Source organism: Acomys minous (assembly GCF_964271855.1).
Source record: "Acomys minous genome assembly, chromosome: 17".
Lineage (NCBI taxonomy): Eukaryota > Metazoa > Chordata > Mammalia > Rodentia > Muridae > Acomys > Acomys minous.
Window position 1 is genome coordinate 33,128,038 of NC_140500.1, and position 22,603 is coordinate 33,150,640.

Sequence of the window (22,603 nt, forward strand, 5' to 3'; positions counted from 1 at the left end):
TCAGAGCTATTCCGATGTAGTGGGAAAACTGCTTGTTCTGCAGTTTTAATTTTTTGCAGCCCAGTTGTAGTCCATTCCCTCATCACCTCCTGACCACACCTTCCTTTGTCTTCCCTTCTCCCTCCCTCTCCTAGTCCTCAGAAAGGGGAGCCCTCCTCCCCTAATATCTGATCTCAGCTCATCAAGTCTCATCTGTACTACCTGAATCCTCTTCCTCTGTGGGCTTGCCAAACTGCCCAGCCAGGGGGAAGTGATCCACATTGGGGAATCAGAGGCCATGTCAGAAGTAGTCTCTACTCTCCATATTATGAGACCAAGAGGAGACTGTGTTGCCTATGTACTGCCGCTGAGTAGTGTGCCTAGGTTCTCACCATGCATGGTCCTTGGTTGGTGCATCAGTCTCTGTAACAACCCCCTCCTCTGCCCAGATTTTAGATGTACATTTTATTTATTATAATTTATTCACATTAACTCCCTTTGGGCCCCTACAAAAGTTTTATTTGTCCCCAATCAGCCTGAAGAAACCATAAGAGAATGATGCCCCATTTCCCTTAAGGGGGGTTGTGTATTCCCTCCATCTTATCTTTCCGTTGCCACCTTTCCTTCCTCTTCTGATTATTCCCCTCTCTCCCCTAGATCCCTGGAAATTGTCTATTATGTCTCATCAGGATAGTCTGCATCCCCTTCTACTGTGTGCCCATTAGCCGGCAGTGACCAAATAGTGGGTACCTGAGTTCATATGAGAGGTTCAGCAGCAGTCTCCCCCTCTTCCCCTCACATGGAGAATCAGCAGTTCATTGGCTACATCTGAAAAAGGTGTCTTGGTTCTCTGTATGCATTGTCCTTGACTGATGCATCAGTTTGTGCAGCTCCCCCTGTACACAGGGTGTACTTTTAACTGTTGAGTCATCTCGGCAGCCTCTAATAATTTTTTTTTACTAAAGTCTTAACATGTTGTGGCATACCATTCTACGATTGTGTCATACTTTATTTCATTAAACCTCAATAATTGAAAATTTACATAATTAATAATGTTGTTATGTGTTTTTTGTTACTAAGTCTTGTCAAAGCACTTGAACACTCCCCTGAAGATAAACAAGGTTCTGTAGATGTGAGAACGGGGCTGATTTTTCAGAGAAGAGATGCAGGGAGATTGGAAGTCTGTAGTCAAGGTAACCTCAGTTGGCATTGATACAGAGCAGCTCTAGAAGACTCAGTTGATGTCCATCATCAGTGGATGATGCTGATTGGACAGGCCTGAACTGTGGACCCAACATCGATGAGCAGGAGTTGACAGCTTGGCAAAGTCACAGGATTGAAAGTTAGAAAAGGTATAACTTCTCTGAGATTCCTGGGCAACTAGAGCATCAATATTGCCTGGGAAGCTATTAGAAATGATGCCTATCATCAGAGAGACTTCAAGCAGAAGATGGGAAAAATATAGAGACCCACAGCCAGATATTACACAGAGGGCAATCTTGGAACACACAGCTCTAAAACGGAATGTGTCCATCAAATCCCTCCCCTCAGAACTCATAGAAGAAGACTTAGAAAGAATGTAAGAGGCAGAAGGGGATGGAGGACACCAGAACAAGTCCCTGTAAATCAACTGGGCAAGGCTCATATAAATGTATAGAGACTGAAGCATCAACAATACGGCCTACATGGGTCTGCATCAGGCCCTCTGTGTATATATTATAGCTTACAGTTCAGTATTTTTATGAGACTTCTGAGTGTATGAATGAGTGGGTCTATGATTCTTGTGCCTGCCTACTCTCAGGGCCCTTTTTCTTCTGTTGGGTTGCCTTATCCAGCCTTAATGTGACAGTTTGGATTTTATATTATTGTATTTTATTTTGCCATGTCTGGTTGTTATCTTCTAGAAGCCTGCTTTTTTCTCATGAGAGAAAGAAAACGAGTAGATCTAGAGGGAATGAGATGGTGGAAAGGACTTGGAGAAATATGGGGAGGAGAAACTATAGTCAAGATATATTATATGAGAAAATAATCTATTTTATATAAGTGGAAAAATAATACAAAGAAGAGTGATGCCTAGTCCCACAAATCAGTGTTTTGTGAAGGGTTTTTGGTGAATTACTTGCATGTGCAAGTCCAAGAACCACTACCCTAAGAGAAGGGCTTCCTCACAGGCATGGAAGAAGGATGCTAATGTAATGATTGTCTTTATTTATAATCCTTCAATGGAAATAGAAAAACCACTCATATTTAATTTATTTTTTGTGTATGTGTGGGCTCATCTTATACTTTGAGACAGGATCTCTCACTGGACCTAAGGCCTACCATTCTGTAGGACTATCTGACTGTCAAGCCCCAGGGATCCACTTCTCTCTGCCTTCCCAGAGCTGGAATTACAGGTCCATGATACCATGCCATTGGCTTTGTTTTGTTTGCTTACATAGGTATCAGAGAACCTAAAATCAGATTTTCATACTTGTGTAGTGAGCACTTAACTGACTGAACTATCTCCCCAGACCCTATATTTCATTTATTTAAAATCCAAGAGTCCTTCACAAAGTAGAATGTAGGCTTCCCGAGGACAGATAGGAGCATTATCCATCTTTGTGTCCTCACACAATACCAAGCACAATGTCTCAAATTTGGTAGATGAGCTGACATCATCCACTTGCGCCTTCGAATCCATTAGTCATCCTTCTCCACTGTACTGCCAGTCTCCAAAGGCCAAACACTATATATCATCTTAATGGGCTGTCACCTTCTCTGTATCCCTGTCTAGATGGCAGAAGTTTCTGAACAAGAATTAAAATAATTTGAATGAAAAAAAAAATAAAGAATAAGGAGGCAAAAAAGCAAGAACAAGGTTTTCTTTTCAGAACACGAAAGTTTATTATTGTGTTTTCGTTGTCAAAATTAATAGTCTTGGTCCTTACTTCTTGCCTCTGTATAGGGCCAAAAGAGACACACTGGCTACTTTCCCAACCTTAAAGCAGTTTCTAGGAATATTCCCAATAGCATGACCTTTCTGACCAAACCCAGCAACCAGAATTTCAGCATTTTCCTCAATGAAGTTCAAGCAGCCTTCACCGGGCACGAACGCTGTGATCTTCTTGCCATTCTTGACAAGCTGCCCCCTCACACACTTCTGGATAGTAGAATTTGGCTGTTTGGCTTCAACCCATACTTTTTAGAGCACAATTCATTTTTTCATGAGAGGTACCTCCCAAAGGACCGGCCTTCAGGGCTGTGCCCACGTGGGCTTTCTTGTACTGCTTATCATGCTACTTCTGGTCTTGCTGGTGACTGTGGAGCTCCCTGGCGCTATGGAGACCACAGCATTTGCTTATCTTGCCAGCGCTGTGGGCCTGAGAGAAAGAGGAGAAGATCAAGGTCTTCATTCCCTTGCTCTTCCATGGTGATGAATTGACCTTCCGCAGGTCACTGACCCCAGAAGAACTTTCACTATGGGATTCTCTCCTCCTAGGATCTGGAGAGATCTCCTTCTCTTGGTCTGACTATCTTGGCGCTCTTGGGGTTCTTACACTGTCTAACAGCATCCCTATTGCACCTTTATAAGCTGCACAGACTTTCCAAGAAGTGTGTATGCCTCTTCTCCTGGGATAATGCGCTGATAGATTCAACACCTAACCCATATGTACTAATGCAATCAGTGCTCATCCAAAATTTTTATTTGTTTGAAAACAAAGTACACCTAAAATGTCCATCACATTAAGTCTTCTGGCAAATTCTTTTAAGATGAATAACTTAAACATGTCCTTAGTATTCTTAACAAAAATAAGTCCTAAATAGTTTTTATACAACCAGAGAAATATTCTATTATTTGCATTTTAACCTGTAGGGAAATATTGTTGCCATTCAGAGTTTATGGAGATAACTAAAACCCTTTCTTTGAAGAAATTCCCAGAGCCTAATGCCTATCTATAAAGATGGTCAATTGTTTAATTTACTTTCAAAGATACTTTTTCAAAATTACAATGACACAAATTAGAGGCACTTTGAGTTATATTGTAAGCCAAGTAAATCAGTTTCTTTCTTGATGTACGTAAATTACACCTTGATATTTAGGAAGAGAAATGTCCCCTATGGCCATTGATGAGCCCTCACTCTGTGGTTAATAAATCAAGGGTACAATTTGAGAATAAAATACTTTTTTATAAAATAGAATGTCAAGAGCTCCCTGTTAAATTCCCTGTAGCAATTAAGTTCTCAGGTGAGAAAATGCTCCTTGCCCAGTGGTTTATTAACTCCTGCCATTCAGCTCCCCATTTATAGGCGCCACTCTTCATAGTAAGTACATCAGGATGACTTCTCATCCCATTCCAATGACACGACTGAGAAGAGGGATGGCTTGCTGTCCACCTCTTTCAATAGCGACGGAGACTATGGCTGTGCCAGTTTGCAGGCGCAAAGAAGAAGGAAGGATGGGAAATGACTTGTCTTGCCAGGTCATTGGCACGGAGTTAATGTCTTCTGGGACTTTGTGTTATCTTGGGCGAGTGACTTCCATATGCCATGGGCATTTTCTCTTAAATTCTGCTCTAGCTTCATACACTCACTGTTCACAATTTAGCATTAATGTGGATAGTCAGTTTTGTATTAGTACCATGACTTTTGAAATAATAATAACAATAATAATAATAATAATAATAATAATAATAATAAGAAACACAGGGAGAAAAATAAAAGGAGGAAGGGGAGTGTCGGGGTGGGGTGGGGGATGAGGGAGAGGAGAATGAGAAAGAGATCTTGATTTGTTTGTGTCAGAATTCAAAGGCAGAATTCAGTGTCTTACGCAAGTCGTGGTATGTTTACTAGACTGAACAAGCACACCAGCTAGAAGATACACTTAACAGTCCCAAACTAAGTCATGCCACTCATAAAAACTGACCCTAGTTTAGCACTTACGTTGCCCTGGCTGCTCTGAGTAGCTCTTTCTACAATCGCAAACACTTAATGGCTTGATTGCGATTATATTTTTTTCAGATGTGGCACCTGCCAGGGCTCAGAACAGCTGAGGCAATGGCGTAAGAACCCAAGGGACTTAGAGGTGGGGGAGATGTGTGGAGTTGAAACGAACTTCCTTCACACTTTGCTGTTTTGCCTGGGACCAACTCTTCATGCTCAAGAACTTTCATATAAAGGGCATGCTCTCCATCTCGCCGTGAGTGCAATTCTTCTCTGTCTGGGCTGAATGTCAGCAGCGTGATTAGCACCAGTGTCTGGGAAAATCACCTGCTTGTCATGCACCCACCTTTCCCATTCATCTCTGTCTCTGCAGGTGATGAGAAGAAGAAAGGCAGGAGAGGCCACAGGGCATTTCCGTGCAAGAAACCCCCTTGGGGCCTGTTGCAACTGCAGGTCACTGCAGATAAGGGAGTTGCTATACCTTCTGCAGTGCAGTCTATGAAGTTGATATGGAAGGTTCCTTCAGAAGCTTGGGAAGTGTGAATTTTGATTACTTTCTAGAAGACACATTTAACTCAGTGGATTCTGGGTGTGTGGAGTTTGGCTGCTACTTAGCACAGTGGAGGAAGAGCTGGATTTAGGAGAAAGGCTAGTTGCTGAACTCAGTCTGGCATTTCATCCAGCCTGACAGCTGCACTCTTGTTGGGAGAGGGCTATCTTTTAATAAAGCCATGCTTTAAGAAATCGGCTACGTGAACTGAATGCAATGAGAATTTTTTTTTCAAAAATTTCCACAGTTTGGAAAGTTACCCTGGGCATGCTTTTAAAGCTGTCATGCTTAAGATATTTATTTTGATCAAAGGATTTTTTATCCGATGTGAAATTTACTTAAGGGAAACTAGTGGCTGGTTTCAATTTTATTCCTGACCTCACTTAAGGCCATCAGAGCTTAATTAAAACAAATTTGGGGTCATTTCTTCCTGGGTCAAGTGCCTGGATCTTCTTAGATGTTCATTGCTACTTTTAAAAATAAAAGACAAAAGATCAATTACAGTTGGATATGCAAATTTGAGTTTGTATAAAAACATCTACCTAGAATCAAATTCAAGGTGGGTACTGTGCTTGTTTGCATGCATTCTAGGCTGAGCAAGACAGTCCAGTGACCAGGGAAGCAGCTTTGTTGGTGACTTCAGTCTGACCCCTGGAACCACTGTGGAACCAACACCTGATAGTTATCCTGTGACACACGCCTGCACTCTCAATAACAACAATAATAAATTAAATTAAAACATGAGGTGCTTTTAAGATCAAAACCCTTCTAAGAATATTTTTTTCTAGAAAAAAAAAGTTATTTGAAAAAAATCACAACTGTGTTTGAGAGAATCAGTCTCCTCAATTTTTAAGGGGCGTTCTGATGTTTACAAGAATGCACTGCTTTTATTTAGAAAAGGGGGATGTGTGTGAGTATATTTCTGCCAGAGGACAAAAGTGGCTTGAGCATTTTCAAACGGGCTTCCCAATACTGCAGAGATATAGTTAATGCAAACAATTTGGCTCTTTTCTCCTGGTTTGTAGTCATTAATCTTTGTTTCACAAAATCAGGCTGGACAATTGCATGCTATCTTTGTGATATTAACAGCGTAGACTCACCCCGATGGCTTGCTTTGATTATCTCCTTTAAAGGAATCTCTTTGTCTTGCCAACTTGCCCTTCTGTTCAGCCTGTGATTATGTGAGAACCAGCCTTTGTTACTCTCTGAAACTTTTCCACTCTCTGTGGCTTCCAGTGAATTCCTCATTGTTCAGACGTTTAGCTTTGCTCTCTTAGAGGTATAGAAGCGTTTTATTTTATTTTTTTTTTAAACAAGGCTCAATGTACTTGCCAAAATACAATAGCAATTGTTAGCTAATCATTACTGTGTGTGAAGCAGACAAAAACCTCTTTAAAATGAATGTAGGTTTGTTCTGCAGCGACAGCAATTCTTAGACTCACTTTTCCCCATCATTTCACGACAGTGGCTGAAGCCAAAGCTCGGCTTAAACCTTTGTGAGGAGATAAGAGAAAAGAAACAACATCGTAAAGACCTTCCTTCTAGCTGGAAGGAGTGTGGGATATAAGACGCTTGCCTATGCCCTGCCTTGTTCTAATCCTTCCCTACTGCAAGCATCTGGACTCCGTGTTGGACAGAGCTGGCCAAGGTCAGCATGGGTATTTATTTTATATGTTTTCTAGACAAGCTCTCGTGTAGAATATGCTGGCCTTTTAAACTCACTATGTAGCTGAGGGTCATCTTGAACTTTCCATCCTACTGTCTCCATCTCCAGAGCGCCGGTCTTACAGGGCGTGTTACCACACCCAGTTTGCGTGGTGCTGGGGATTGAACCTAGGGATTGATGCTTGCTAGGCAAACACTCTTCCAGTGTGGCCATATCTTCAGCCATAGTGTGGGTATTTCTCATGTGCTCTGACCATAAATAATTTTCTAAAATAGTTTATATTTTATTTTTTGACCACTTGAAGAACCATTACATAGTCCTTCATCCAGGTGATATTTTTTTTTCAGCATCGCTTGTTGTTGAGTAAAGTCAAGTGACTTAGGATATACCAATAATATATCAGAGCAGGAGGGATTTTGATGAGAAGGGATAGGACAAACCAGACAGTTATGGACGGCATAGAACTTCAGGAGTGTTAGCAGAGGCATTGGACTTTTGGGACCAACATTTGGAAAGAGGTTTCCTGGTGTTCAAAGCTTGGCTGGTGACATGGCTTCTGTGTTTGTGACCATGAGCAGCAGGACTTCCACTGGGGTGGCTGTGAGGTATAGTTTAGCGTCATTCTTTGATGCATAGTCTTTCAGCCAAATTGGAGACATCAAGGTGACCCAAATACTTTGCTATGTTTTCTCGTTTGTTTAAGAATAAAATAGTCAACTAAGGCTGGTTCCATTTCCTCGATATTGGGACTCAAGCTGCAGAGAATATGGTCATACAAATGTCTCTGCAGTAGGATTTGATGTCCTTTGGGTATATGCCTAGGAATGATGCACAGGTGGACTATAGGGTAATTCTATTCCTGTCAGGCTTGGTAGCAAACACAGCCCTTGGTCTGTGTTGCTGCTCAATACGAACATTTTCTGATGCCTGCCTTTTCTATGTGAGAAAGCTCTAGGTTGATTTCCACGATGACTGCTCCATTATATGCCCATCAGCAGTGGGTAAGAGCTCCCCTTTCAGCACTTCCCTGCCAGCGTTAGTTATTGTTGGCTCTTCTTACTGAAATGAGGTAGAATCTGCATGTAGTTTTAAACTGCATTTTCTTAATAGCTAAGAATATTGAACGTTTTTAAAAGAGTATTTACTTGTCTCTTATATTTGTTTTTGGAGCAATGTTTTGTTTTTTCCATGGCACATTTTTTTTTAAAATGGGGGTGCTTGTCTTATTAATGTTTAGTTGTATATCTTCTTTGAATATTCTAGATTCCAAACCTCTGTCAGACTACATATTTTTTATCACATCTTAATCACTCAGTGCATTTGCTCACCTATGTGTGCTTTAAGATTATGTGTGGAGGTCAGAGGGCAACTTGTGGGAGTTGGTTCTCTCTTCCTACTGTGTGGGTTCCAGGGTTCAAACTCAAGGTCGTCAGACTGGCAGCAAACAGTTCACCTGCTGAGCCATTTCAACAGCCCTTTGTCTATTTGTTCCTCCGTACAAAGCCTTTCCAGCTGCCTGCCTTTTCTATATGGCTACTCACAGTGTTTTGTCATCTCTTATAAACTAGTATTTTAAAATTAATGGGACCCTTAATACCTTATATTTTATATGACTACACTATATGCATTCGTTCCCTCTTGGTGTATCTTTTCTTTTTCCTTACTTATCCTTTTAAATGACCCAGAAATTCAATAAGAGCGATGAAGTGAAAAAACGAACGAACCAACCAACCAACCAACCAACAAACAAACAAAAACCAGAAACTTTGTTTGTTGGAAACAAGTCACCCAATGAAATTATGGCTTTAATTTTCAGGCCGATGTTTCTTGTAATTTATTTGATAATTCAGGATTTCAAAGGAAATAGACTATTCACTACGGAATGTGTTGTCCCTACTTCCCATGGGAAAAATTGAAAATCAAAGCTTGATTTAAATCACGTAATGACAACAGGAATGTTTGTTGTTCCTTTTTATTCCCCTGAAGAGCAGGGGGCTGGCCACATAGTTTCTCAGCCATTATTGTTAGCAAGGTGAGTTCATGGCATTACTGTGATAAAAAAAACTCACAACAATAATTTTTATGATTTTTGTTAAATGACACCTTCTAATTAAATAGGCCTGGGGTAGGGCCTGATTTCTGAAAATCTTATAGGCAGTGTCCGTACTGCTTGTTCAGAGGCTACACTCTGCAAGAAAGGGCATGGAACACACATACACAGACACACAGACACACATGGGGTGGGGTAGGTGTGGGGAGAGTACTCAGCCTTCATAGTCTTTGACCTTATCTTTAAATTCACTCTCTTCAGGAATAACAACTCACCTTATGGAAGGTTGAAAGACCTTTCAGAAGATTACTGAGTAGTCTTTATGATCAGTAGCCATCACTGATGCTGTTGTCTAATGTTCTTCTGGAATGTGAAGAGATCCAAGAAGTGATTCAGGTAGAGGACCAGAGGGAGTAGACAAAGCATTCAACCTGTGTGGCTTACAGTAGTAAGACTGTGTAGAAGGGTGTCATCTGTCTGGGTGGTATTTTAGAACCTTACCTCAGTTTCCCATTTCACTTTACATCTGTGTTCTGTTTCTGGTAGCTGTTTCTGGATAGTTTTATGTCAACTTGATAGAAACTAAAGTCATCTGAGAGGAGGAAGCCCAAATTAAGAAAATGCCTCTATAAGATTAGGCTGTAGTCAAAGCTGTACATCTTAATTAGTGACTGATGCAGGAGTGCCCAGCCCATTGTAGGTGGTGCCATCTCTGGGCTAGTGGTTCTGGGTTCAATAAGAAAGATGGCTCGGCAAGCCATGTTGAGAAGGCCAGTAAGCAGCACCACTCCATGGCCTCTGCATCAGCACCTACATCCAGGTTACTGCCCTTGTGTGAGCTTCTGCCCTGACGTTTTTGATGATGAACTGTTATATAGAACTGTAAACAAAATAAACCCTTGCCTCCTTAATTTGCCTTGGTCTTAGTATTCTTCACAGCAATAGTAACCACAACTAAGACAAGTGCTAATGTTTGACTCTAGACTTGGCCATGTGACTGACTTTAGTTGATGGGATGTGAGCAGATAAAATAGGCAGCCATTCAGTTTGCACTTGAGTGTTGGTGTTTTCTCCTTCCTCATCTTTACTGTTGTCATGAGAACAACACCCCTAATAGGGTTACCACTTTTAGGAGGAGGATGGGAAGAGAGCAAGACACTACTACCTCCATATTCCCATTGATTTGGCCTACTCAGACTTAAGATACTTGATAAACACTAAGTGGCTTTTGTTTTCAGCTATTCCAACTTGAAATGGCTTGCCATGTATCAGAAACAACTTGATTCAACTGCGTTAGGGCATCTAATGTAGTAAGACTCTGATATAACTGAATCGGGAAATACTGGGAGGTGCGGAGATCAGGAGTTGGAGATGTGAAAACAGCAACAAAGAGATGCTGGAAGTCAAAATAGGGGAACAACAACAACAACAAAAAGAACAACAACAACAACAACAAAAACAAAATAGGGGAACAGAATGGAGGCGAAGATGATACTGTTGATGTTCTTTCTTTCTTTCTTTCTTTCTTTCTTTCTTTCTTTCTTTCTCTTCCTTTCTTTCTTTCTACATGGATGAGTGACATAAATGTGGCCTGATATGGAGTAGATAGAAAGACAGAACCAGGTCAGATACAGTGTAAAAGTGATTTTCTTATCAAATTGTTAGCTGCTTATATTGTGGAGCAAAGGCAGAAAATGAGATCTGAGGGAAGCATGCAACTTATGAATTAGTTAAAGTTAAAGCCAAAACCACACAATGGAAAGAGAAAGCATCTTCAACAATGGTGCTGGTCTAATTGGAGGTCTACATGTAGAAGAATGCAAACATTTCCATATCTATCACTCTGCACAAAATTCAAGTCCAAGTATATCAAAGACCTCAACATAAAACCAGATATGCTAAATATAATAGAAGGAAAAGTGGGGGAATGACTCTGAATATATTGGCACAGGAGACAAGTTCCTACATGAAACACTAACATCTCTGGAGCTAAGAGCAACAATTAATAAATGAGACCTCATAAAACTGAAAAGGTTCTGAAAGGCAAAGGACACTGCCAATAGAACAAAAGGGCAGCCAACAGATTGATAACAGTTCTTCACTAACCCTACATCTGAGAGAGGGCTAATATTAAAAATATATAAAGAACTCAGGAAATTAAATGCAACAACTGAATAACTCAATTAAAAATGTAGTACAGAGCTAAACAGATAGTTCTCAACAGAGAACTCTTGAATGGCCAAGAAGCCTTTAAAGAAATATTCAATATCCTTAAAAACAACCTGGAGATCCTATCTTACATGGCCCTGGATGGCTAAAATAAAAAACTCAAGTGACAGCACATGCTAGTGAGGTTGTAGAGAAAAAAGAACACTCCTCCATTGCTGGTAGTATACAAACTTGTACTCTTGAGGTTTCTTTTCTTTTCTTTTTTTTTTAAACGGAAATAGCTCTACCTCAAGATGCAGTTATAGCACTCCTGGGCATATACCCAAAAGGCATTCTGCCATACCACAAGAACCCTTGCTCAACTATGTTTATATCAGGTTTATTTGTAATAACCAGAATCTAGAAACAACCTAGATGCCTCTCAACTGAAGAATGGATAAAGACACTGTGGTACATTTACACAATGGAATACTATTCAACTATTAAAAACAAGGAAATCTTGGAATTTGCAAGAAAAGGGATGGAACTAGAAAATATTATCCTGAGTGAGGTAACCCAAACCCAAGAAGACATGCATGGTATGTACTCACTTATAAGTAGATATTAGCCATAAGGTACAGGATAACCATACTACAATACCCAGACCCAAAGAAGCTAAGTTACAAAGAGGGCCCAAGGAAGGATGTTTGAATCTCACCCAGAAAGGGAAATCAAATAGGCATTGGAGGGAAGGAACTGGGTAGGCGAAAGGATGTGGGGGGAAGAAGGGGTGGGAATTAGGGGTAGGGAGACAAGGGAGACAAGACTAGTGAGAGAATGGAAATCAAACTTGGGGGGCATTTCTGGGATTTGCCAAAGACCTGGGATAGCAAAAACCCCAGGAAGTCTGAGGAGCACAGTAGTTGAGACTCCTAGCAGCAGAGGATATGGAGTCTGAAGTGACCACCTTCTGTAGCCAGGTAGGATTTCCAGTGCAGGGATAAGGACACCAACCCAACCTCAAAACCTTTGACTCCAAGTTTGTCCTGCCTACAAGATGTATAGAGACAAAGATGGAACAAAGACTGAGGGAATGGCTAACCAAAGACTGGCTCTACTTGAGACTCATCCCATGGGAGAGAACCAATCCTTGACACTATTAAGGATTATAGACAGGAGCCTAACATAAGTCCCCTGAGAGCTGATGGAAACAGATTCAGAGACCCACAGACAAACATTAGACAGAGTTCTAGTAGTCCTATGGAAGAGTTGGCAAAACAATTGAGAGAGCCAGAGGGCTCTGATGCTTCCCTTTGGATCCGGTTCCTCTAACTGGTCTGTCTTATTTGGTCTTAGTGGGAGAGGATATGCCTAGTTCTGCAGTGACTTAATGTACCAGGGTGGGTTGATATCCATTGGGCATCTCTCTGAGGAGAAGGGAAGGGGAGAATGGAGGGAGGGTTATGTGTGAGAGGGGAGGAATTGAGAGGAGGGGTGGCTGCAATCAAGTTGTAAAGTGGATAAATAAATTAAATTAAAAAAAAGAATGAATTAGTGAGATGTGCATGGCTTCTTAGGGAGGTTACTTATCTGTGAAGACAAAGCCATGTTTGCCATTCATTTGACTGAAAATGCACAAGAGAACTCATCGAGGAAGGGGGCATGTAAAGTTTAGATTGTGGGTCATGTGTTATGTTCTAGGCATGACATGGTGTTCAAGAGCATGGTGTTCTTGAGGTTCCTGTAGTTACCAATTCACTCGCTTTTTCATCACTGCAAGGAACTTGTCCAGCTACTATAATAATTTGCTGCATTAATTACTATAGGAAGACTAATTATTCTTTCTACATGACGTTTATGCTTAGATGTGCAATATAGTTTCATTGGCTTCTATGATGGTTAATCTTCATGGCCAACTTGATAGGATCTAGAATGATCTAGGAGACAAGCCTAGAGGTGGGAGGAACTATCTTGGTGGAGTTAGCATCTGAGCATGAGGTGGGAAGACCCATTGTGCATGTGCAACCATGGGGTCCTGAAGGAAATTAAAAAGAGCCAGCAATCCGTGGATATGAGTGACAAGTTGCCTCATCTTCTGGCCACCATGTATCCTCTACTATGATGGTCTTTCCCTGGAAATGGGGACAGTCATTAACTCTTTCTCCCTAAGGTGGTTTGGTTAGGGTATTTTATTACAGAAACCAACAAGGAAATAAATACAGTTCATCTTTCAAGTATTTGTGATTTGGATAATGTTCTTGCTTATATAATGTTGAATTTTGTTAGGAAAGAAGTATGTGTTTGTCAGCTTTTCACTTCCTTAAGGAAATGGTTTATATACTTTGTTTTGGAAAAGGGATCAAGTCACTTTACAGTCCTCAGGGAGTGGAACAAGGCTCAGAACAAAATCCAGAGGTAGTGATGAGACTCAAGGAGGTCACAAAACATATACCACTCAGGAAACTCAGTTACTGGACTCATGCGCCCCTGTGCTCAGGTTTTATAAACCTGGTGGGGAGAGGAGACTCTTTCAACTCCCTGCATGCTGGGCGGAGGGCTGCCTAGCTCCAGGGATGCTGTGACTGTGTTCTCACCACCAGCGTAGGCTTTATAGTTATGCGGCTGCTTGAGTCATTCTCTGAAAGTAGCTTGTCATGCATGCTTATGTAAGCAACCCCAATAGATCTTTAGCTTCACCAAACTGGACTTGGATCGGGGCTGGGTTTTTTCCTTCTTTTATTGGTACATTGTTTGGGACGAATAGATATTAGTTTACTTCTCCCCCAAAGAAACCATGCAGCCAAAGTATAAACAGCACAAATGGAACCTATATAGGTTCAAGTCAGATGGGACCGCAGGACTGAGTGGGGTAAGTAGTCAGAGATGCTCACCCCTACCCAAGAAGCTGTTTGCAATTGATAACTGCTGGCAAAGGGAAAATCAGTTTTCTCTAATGGAGTGGTCCTGGGTCTATCAACCACACTCCAGGCCAGGCCTCACACCTAGGAATGATTGGCCAACACAAAAGTACCTCAGTGGTATTTTTGTTTGTTTTTGAATTTTTTTCCAAGACAGGATTTCTCTGTGTAGCCTTGGCTGCCCTAGACTTGCATTGTAGACCAGGCTGGCCTTGAACTCAGAGATCAGTTTGCTTCTGCCTCCCGTGTGCTGGGATTACAGGCATGTGGTGCTGAACCCAGCTATCTCAGTGGTATTTTTGTGACCTTTTGGCTTCATTTTGGTTTTTGGCAACTTTTTTTTGTCTGATTTTTTTATTGTTTTTATTTTTATTTCTTATTTTTTTTAAAACAAAGGATATGAAATCAGATTAGTAGGAGGTGGGGCTATCTTGGAGAGGCTGGGGGAGGGGAAGCAGGATCAAAATAGATTGCATGAAAAAGTAACTAAAAATAACTAAATAAAAATAGCTAAAAAAATTTCTATAGAGCTCAAAAAAAAATTCTAAACATCAGGTCAGGGCTCAGTGATGCCTGCCTCACTGGCATATAGTAATGGCAGACGCAGGTGTAGTACCAAGCAGATAGCATCTCGAAGCCAGGAAAAAGAAAGTGGGCAGTTAGACTTGCTGCTTTTAATAGTAATACTCTCAAAAATACCAAGAGGTCACACAAGAACTGTCTGACCCCTCAGTGATGTGTGGACCTTCAATTAGGCCCACCTCTTATAGGGTCCCACAGTGCCTCCCACCACATCCAAACAGTAACATAGAGTAAATCATATTTTCTCTTGTAATAATAACATCCATGGAGATACATGCAGGAGAAAACAGGTTTAAGATTTACTTATTACTTTCAAAATTGTGTGTGTGTGTGTGTGTAGGTATGTATGTGCGTGCGAGCATGCACTGCAGGGGGTGGAAGTATGCGGTGGGGTATATGCATGTGAGTACCTAGGAAATCCATAAGTGCCACCATGTTCCCTAGAGCTGGAGTTATAGGCAGCAGTAAGCTAGGTCCTTGGATCCAAAGTCTGGTCCTCTGTAAGAACAGCAAGTGCTCTTAACAGCTGAGCCTTCTCCCAAGCCCAGGAATATGCATTCGTGTTTACATGAGACCACCTATCAGGCGTATGCCATATTTCCCATCTCTGAGGCATACAAGGTCCAGGAAGGAAGAATGGTGATTGCTGTCTTCACAGTTGCGTCTTCAGCACCTGGACCACCATCTGGTAGAGAGGAGTTCGGTTACCGATTCCTTAGTGAGTGAATGCTAGCTGCTCCTTTCATGCTCGCAGTCATGTTAGTGCTCAGAAGTAACGCATTCACACCAAAACCACGCTCCGTGTCCCTCACCTTCCTGCCTGTCACTGAGGCTTGACACTCTGCCAACAAGCCCGAGCAAGAAAGGCTTGTACTGCTTAGACAATGTGTGGTGCGCCAAAGCTCAGCACAGCTTAGACTGAGCCAGATGGACTCGTGCTTTCTGGAAGCCTTGGATAAATGGCAAGTGAGGGCAGCGTTGCGGAATGGAATTATTTATATTTGCTGTCAACCTTTCCTGTTACCCAGTCATGGAAAAGAGGGAGGGAGTGTGCTCAGCCTGTGAGTGTGTAGATAGACACCACTCCTTAGATTCAGCATCAAGGCACAGAAGAACAGGCCATGCTGTGTTGGACTGTGGCAAGCACTCTCACTTTTCCCTTACTTAGGCTTGCATTGCTTTCTCACTACATTTATGGTATGCCTTTTGCTTCCGTGTGTCCCAGAAAGAGCCGGACCTCACAACATGGCTTTATTTTCGAAGGCTTCCGTCTTAGAATCTCTTAGGACTTATATAAGTTGTTCCTTCCAAATGAGCTCTTTTGTAATCACACTCCACATGATGGTTTAAAAAGATTATTGTAGTTTCACCTTAATATAAGATTTATTGGCCAATAGAAAATCCAGTCCATTGCAGAAGGCTCCTTGTTAACTGCCTCTGGGCTCATCAAGACCTGTGGAAATCTGGAGAATTGGAAATGGAAGTGTTAGTCTCTGGCAATGCACATGTGAAGAAAGCTAGGGACAGAATTTCCATATTTTATCCTTGCAGGGTATGATGTAGACAGAGGAATGGAAGGCGTAGGAGGACATGTGTTTGGGGGAAGATGTGGATGCAAGAAAATGGTGAGATCCAAGGATGAAAACTTCCCTGGCCTCTCCTGAGTGTTTAGGATAGAGCCAGCTCTCCAAACATTGTAGAGCCATCCCTTGTCTGGATTTCTGAAAGCGCACTACATTCTGGTGACCAGATTTTGTTTTGTTTATATCACTTCTGAGAAAGCGAAACCCTTTGGTTGGTGGTGAAATGAGCCCCATCGTCACATCGCCTCAATCTCTGCCTGGTACTTGATGGTACCTTTATGACAATATCCAACATCCATTGAGGTGGGAGATTCTGTTTTACTCTCACTGTCTTTGTGTTTATTCATACTGAAACCATATTTTGAGGTTGATGAGATAGCTCAGTCAATAAAGGTACTTGCTATGAAACCTAACCAGCTGAGTTTGATTTCCTGAATATACATGGGTAGAAAGAGAACTGATTCCCTCAAGCTTCTCTCTCTCTCTCTCTCTCTCTCTCTCTCTCTCTCTCTCTCTCTCTCTCTCTCTCTCTCTCTCTCTCTCACACACACACACACACACACACATTCATGTACATGTGTGCATAAAATCACAGAAATATAGTAAAATGTTTTTAAAAACTGTATTTTAAAAATTAAAGCTATATTTTTGTACATATAATTACCTTTCTAGAAGAAAATTAACTTCATTTGTGACTGGAGATATTAGAATCAGACCATAGCCTGGGCTCTGACAACCCTAACCAAGCTTGACTGGACTACTCATATTTAACAGGACACTTAAAAAGCTATTAGTGTGTGTGTGTGTGTGTGTGTGTGTGTGTGTGTGTGTGTATGAGAGAGAGAGAGAGAGAGAGAGAGAGAGAGAGAGAGAGAGAGAGAGAGAGAGAGAGAGATGAGATTAATTCAGTGTACCTAAGTTTAAAGGGGGGAAATAAAGAAGCCTAATGAGGCCAACATTCAGTGTCTTAACATGAGGCTTTAGCTGAAATAAAAGGCAAAAGGTACATATAGTTAAGCAGGTGTGGTCAAGGTGTGGTCCTGTCCATCACTGACTTAGCATTACACTGGCTCCAGTTTCTACTGCAAAATCTTCCAGTGGGGAAATTGTTCCTCTTTTTGGCACCAGTCTTTTCCTGATCTCAGCATGAGATCACTGGGGAAATTACAACTTCTTGGGGACCACTGTTGAATAGTCCGATAGCCAATGAGAATACATATCTCTCTTTAGAACTTCACTCCTGACAGGAGGGTGACAACTTCTTCACAGAGATAACTGTAAAGCAGGGCCAATGAGGCTTTGTAGAAAAAGAACCAGTTACATAGATATTGAAGGTTGTGTCATTCACATGAACTATCTCACAGTGACTTGACTCTCCTCAGTACTGTAGAAATGAAATGTTGCCACATACAGTGGACATAAAAATGGCTATGACTCTGTGCCAATGAAGCTTTATGTATGGATTCGAGTTGTAGGCCATTATTTGCCAATTCCTACTGTAAATATATTTTAGTTTCAACAATGTCTTTGTTTTTATAGTGTGTGAACAGACATTTCTATAGGCTATAACATTCTCTCAGCATTATGATGGCTCCCTATTTATTGGGCCACTTCTCTCCTTTTCCATGTAGCCAGTGGAGGATATGTGCACTCCTGGGGACTCACAAGGTCACCATGCTCTAACTATTATGATCTGTTTCTCCTCTAATCCTTGTGCTTAGATCCCCAGCCTCCTTGTTGCTCTTGAACAAAGATCTGTCAGCATCCATCTCTATAACTCAGAGAGCATAGACTCTGACACACCCTTTCATTAAGACCTTGACCCTATCTTTTCTGAGACAGAGGGAGGGGGAGGGGAAGAAAGAAGGGAGGAGGAGAAGGAAGGAGAGGGAGAAAGGGATGGACTTCACTTTATAATTTATATTCTCCGGCTCTCTTCTCTGAAGTCACCTTCTCAATGAGATCATGTACTATGTACACACACGCATATCTGCGTGTGTGAGGAGCAGGTTTTCTGCTCCATCACGCTCCACTTCTCTCTGATCCTAGAGCTAGGCTAGCAGCCAGCAATCTACAGCAATCCTGTTTATGCCCCAAGCAGTACTGGGCATTGGGACATGTGTTTGTGTCCACATCCATTCTTTCACATAGGTGCTGGGAATTTGAACTTAGATCCTCATGCTTGTGCAGCAAATGGTCTTACTTGCTAAGCCATCTTCCCAAGCCCTCAGTGAGATCTTTTGATCAGTGTCCAACCTAAAACACAGCATGAGGTATTTGGAGCAGCAAATTTAATAGAGAGGACTGGTTAAAAGAATAGAAGAATGTAGGTGAGATTGCACAGACCACAGTGATATCAGCCTGGCTGAAGGAGAAAGAGAAAAATGATACAGCCCAGATTCTATGCTCTCTGAGTCATAGAGATGGATGCTGACAGATAAGGCATGTTAAACAACAGAGGTTAGTTTCCTTTCAGTTTGGGAGGTTACACATCATCTTTCAGGTGCTGGCAGACCTCACTTCATCTTAGGCTTCTTTCATCAGAAAAAGATGGATGTCTTGTTCCAATGTTTTCATGTGGATGCTCTAGGTGTGGGCATCCTGGTTCCACAATTCCTCTTTATATTTATTTATTTTATTTTTTTATCATTTAAAAATATTATATATTTACATATTGTGTTTTGATCAACCCAGCCCCTATTTCTTCTCTTTCAATTTCTCTCCTATCTCCCCACCATGATTCCTTCCAAGATTCATGAGATATTTTTGTTTTATTTTTAAAGCTCACATAGTTAGCTTAGTGTTACCCATATATATGGAAATGTAGGGCAATCTAACCTCTAAGGGATTATTGTGGAAGAAGGGGCAGAAAGATTATAAGAGCCAGAGGTAGTGAATGCCTGCAGTAAAACAGTACTTGCCAGACATGACAAATCCTTGCCCACATGCACTCATGGTGGCTGTGACTGCAGGTACAAGGCCTGCACAGGATCAGCCAGGTTAAGATGCCAGCAGAGAATGAGGAGGGGTCCCTAGTAGAAGAGCTGTGGCAACCTGATGGCGTCTAGGGTATAGAGAATCCATTTTCCTCAGGATGTGTGATCCCTCATCTTAGGTTCAGAGTCATCATCCCAGTGGCCTCATTTTTAACTTTATTGCCAGTATATAGACCATACCTCCAAAATGTAGTCAAGTTCCAAGTATTTGGGACATTAGCACATTGAATAGAGGAAGTTCAAAGCAGAACCATTTCCTAAGTGTCACATGTAACAGGCTAGGTTCCACCCCCCCTCTGTCTGTATGTGTGTGTGCAGCATGCGTGTGGTATGTGTAGACCAGAGGCCAGCCTCAGGTGTCTTTCCTCAGAACCTATCTACCTTGTTTTAGAAACCCTATATCCTTTGTTCTAGAGACAAGCCATCTTACTGCCCTGGGTTTTTCAATCCTCAGTGGGGTTGGCTAGCGAGTGAGAGTCATGACACAGCCTGTTTCAGCCTTGCCTGCACTGGATGGTGGTGGTGGTGGTGGTACATGTGCATGCTGCTATGCCTGTCTTTAGGTCCTCATGATTATATAGCAAGCACTTCATGGACTCATCCATCTCTCCAGCCCAGATTTCATTTTTATGTTGACTTGGAAGCTTTCCATGTTGTACTTTTGTTGTACTTTTTGCACTTCCTCCCAGATAATTGGGAGGATTGTTTTTCTGAACTGGAAAACTTTTCTGTGGGGGATTCAGAGGTGTACTCTGGGACAGACTCTTTTTTTTTTTTTTTCTGAAAGCATTCTGTGCAGCAGACTGAGTGGATGATAGGCCCTGTCTAGAGATTAGGCGTCAGCTATTACAATAAAAACATCAGCATTCCGCTGGCACAGAAAGAGGCTTTGTGTTCTGTCTCGCTCTTTACCTGAGTGATGACTGTGGCATCACACTGATAACGCTGATTGCATAGATCATGGGATGACATGACACCTCTCAACTGGCAGGGATGGCCTCATATTTATAAGTCAGTGTTCCACACGACAGACCCCCCACCAGGTGGCTGATAGACAAGCTAGCAACTCTGAGGTTGGGAAGGTTCAGAAAGAAAACATCCCCTCTCCGACCTTGATGTGAATCGAATCTGTCACAGAACACGCGGCGAGCGCTCCTCTTGTCTGTTTGTGCCGTTGTTCTACGGACAGCCCACTAGATATCTTTCCATTCTCTCTCCGAATATTGAGTGACCTTGGAAATAGCCTAATCTGTCTTGGCAGATTGAAGATAGAGAAAACAAGCAGGGCAGACAGACCTGCTGCTTCCTGCTATTGATCAGCAGCTTGAATGAAAGATCATTATGAGCTGGAGAGATGTGTCAGACACGGTGTCAAGGGTGGAAAAAACTCAAAGCGTAACCTGACAGCAAGAAGTGATAAAAACCAAAAAACAGGTACATGTTTGTACATATGAATGCGCGCGCGCATGCACACACACACACACACACACACACACACACACACACACACACACACACACTATGCACCCCCAGCTATTGTTCCTTCCTTGCCTTGGTTTATTTCTTGTTCTGGCCATCTTTCTCCAGTATGGAACTTCATGTCCATGCCCACTAGTTTAAGGATGGGTGAGGCCTATCAGGATGGAATGAATGCCTAAGATTGCCATGCCCCTCTCTTTGTCTCTTACAGGGTGCTACCAGTGCACTCGAACCATTCAGTTCAGGCTTCACTCAGTTAAGTCCAGGCTCCTTCCATCTTTTGCAGTTTGTCCTCTTAAGCTCACAGATTCCCAGTATAAGACTCTAACATCAAATTCATGGTGTGAGGTAGAAAAATAGAACATGAACGACCGAGCCCAGAACTGGGGGCAAGCCTACCTGAGTCTGTGTTGACTCTGGTACTCAGTGGATATATGCATCTGAGAACTTCGTTTTATCCCTCCTACTTTCTCTTCCACATTTTGAGAACATACATACTGATGCTTTCTCTCCCTGCTTTTTTTTTTTTAGAGTCCCAGTCACCCCACGAAGGTACTTCTGGGTCTTACCTCTAGTGTATGTCACTCTGTTCATGTCCAGTGATATTATAGGCAGAGATTATCACATGATGTTCTATTCCAGGAAGGCAGAGGCAGGTCCAAATCTGGGCGTTTGTGATTGGCAGAACGAGGAAGGGTGTGTTAGCTAGGGACCACCAGATCAGATGCTCTGGGCATAGGAGTAGAAAAGGAGGGGACTGGCAAGTCTGAAATCTGAATGCTGGAGCACTGGCTGGCTTTGTAGGAAGCTGAGCTGCAGCTTGGGTTAGAAGGCAGTCTTCAGTTTTCTCCACCCTCAGGAATATCTTCAGCTGATTGGACAAGGTCCACTCACACTGTCGAGTGCTTTCTTCGGAGCCTAGCGATTTAAATATTTATCTCATGAAGATATCTTCATAGCAACTGCAGACTTGTGTTTGGGCTGAAATGAGGTATCACAGCCTAGCCATGCTGCCCCCAAAATTAACCGTCATAGTGGAAATTTCCAGAACTGTGGAGCATGTAAGAGGGTGTTCTTATTTGGAATCACCTAAAAGTGACATCCCTGGCTTATGACAGGGATTAATTCAGAAGGAAGAGCTGTCTTGCATGTGGGCAACACCATCCTATAGGCTGAAGTCTGGATTGAATAAAAAGAAGAAATGGAGGACGTAAGTTGAGTGCCAGTACTCACCCCTGTCTCCTTCCTGACTGCAGACGTGACATGACCAACTGACTCACACCCCTGTTGCCATGCTGTCCTACCATGATGGCATGTGTAGCTGGTCTTGGCTACTTTGTGGGTTCTTCTCCTTCCCACTCTTTATCCCCCAGTTTCTCCTCCTATCACTAGATAAAGAGAAAGAAGGATGGAGATCCTCGAATCTAATTTCTTTCTTCTTGTTTCTTTTCTTTTTTTAATTTTTTAAAATTAAATTATTCTTGTTACGTCTCAATGGTTATCCCATCCCTTGTATCCTCCCATTCTTCCCTCCCTCCCATTTTCCCCTTATTCCCCTCCCCTATGACTGTTCCTGAGGGGGATTACTTCCCCCTGTATATGCTCATAGGGTATCAAGTCTCTTCTTGGTAACCTGCTGTCCTTCCTCTGAGTGCCACCAGGTCTCCCCCTCCAGGGGACATGGTCAAAGGTGAGGCACCAGAGTACGTGAGAAAGTCATATCCCACTC

General features: G+C 42.1%; 1 pseudogene across 1 annotated transcript; it reads right to left on the reverse strand.

Moving 5' to 3' along the window:
- Positions 1–2,835: 2,835 nt before the first annotated feature.
- On the reverse strand, positions 2,836–3,374 carry LOC311588002 (small ribosomal subunit protein uS12-like; annotated as a pseudogene). Its single transcript has one exon. The product of its transcript is annotated as a small ribosomal subunit protein uS12-like (transcript).
- Between the last annotated feature and the right edge of the window lie 19,229 nt (positions 3,375–22,603).